The sequence below is a fragment of the Nuphar pumila genome, chromosome 6 (genome assembly GCF_984573655.1).
Source record: "Nuphar pumila chromosome 6, dmNupPumi1.hap1.1, whole genome shotgun sequence".
Classification (NCBI taxonomy): Eukaryota; Viridiplantae; Streptophyta; class Magnoliopsida; order Nymphaeales; family Nymphaeaceae; genus Nuphar; species Nuphar pumila.
The window spans coordinates 27,559,450-27,560,530 of NC_143254.1; the positions used below are offsets into that span (position 1 = coordinate 27,559,450).

Below are 1,081 nucleotides of genomic sequence, written 5' to 3' on the forward strand. Positions count from 1 at the left end.
ATTTCGCCTTTAACTAAAATAATTAATTGAAATGGTGCTTCACAATGACACGTATGTTAAGGGTAAAGATTCGTGAATGGATAGAGAAAGTCTCAGCCAACTGCTTTTTCTGAAACATCAAAAATGCATTCTTTCATTATAGGAAAGAAAAATTTTAAATTTCGCCTTTAACTAAAATAATTATTTGAAATGGTAAGATGATAAACACGACCGTGATGGGACTCGAACCCACAATCTCCCGCTCCGGAGGCGAGCGCCTTATCCATTAGGCCACACGGTCCTGAGTGTTAACTTGATTAGCTATTTTGTATTTATTAAAATAAACAAAGAACGCCCGTACAGTCGTGCCACTTGTCAGGCTATCAGCTACTGGCTCTCATGGGTCCGATCCCTCCCTTACCAGAATGAGGCGTTGTCTAGAGCCAAGAGGTCCAAATGCATGGATCTGTTATGCGTTTAAACTTTAGGTTTGCCAGGTTCGAAATGGATCCCCTTTCTTTTCTCTGTTTTAATTATTCTACTACTTTGTATAGGAAAATATGGAACAGATCTGGATCAGAATGCGGTTCACGTGTATTGGATTTGGATCGATGTCTAATTTCATTATCCATTCCGCCAGTCCAGATGTGAGCCGGATCAGTCGATCTTATATCTGAAGTCCAATTGATTATCTGATCCATTACAAGCGTGCCTCCTCCTAGGTAGGGCAGGCAAATGGATTGGACACATGACAGATCATGCTTGAATTATTTCAAAATTGTATCCAAATACAAGTTGTGGTCCAAATTAAATGAGATACGATAATGAAAAATTGAATGAGGATCAGAAATTATGTGTAATACTGGATTCAGTAAAAGAATGCCAAAAACCAGCTTCTTTTACGTGCGACAAGTACAATTAAGAACATAAATCCACCATAAAATTTTGATCTGCACCCAATTCAGATCCGAGAAACAGACCAATTAAGAAAATGCGCGTCACTAAAAATTATTAAAAATAATAAAATATTGTTCGTATGTATCATGGGCGTGTCATGTACACGTGTCCGTTGCCAGTTCTAGTATGACCCGGACCAGGTTGT

At 38.5% G+C, this 1,081-nt stretch overlaps 1 non-coding gene across 1 annotated transcript; it reads right to left on the reverse strand.

Annotated features, from left to right (window-relative positions):
• Positions 1-207: 207 nt before the first annotated feature.
• On the reverse strand, positions 208-280 carry TRNAR-CCG (transfer RNA arginine (anticodon CCG)). Its single transcript has one exon. It is a non-coding gene; the product is annotated as a tRNA-Arg (tRNA).
• Between the last annotated feature and the right edge of the window lie 801 nt (positions 281-1,081).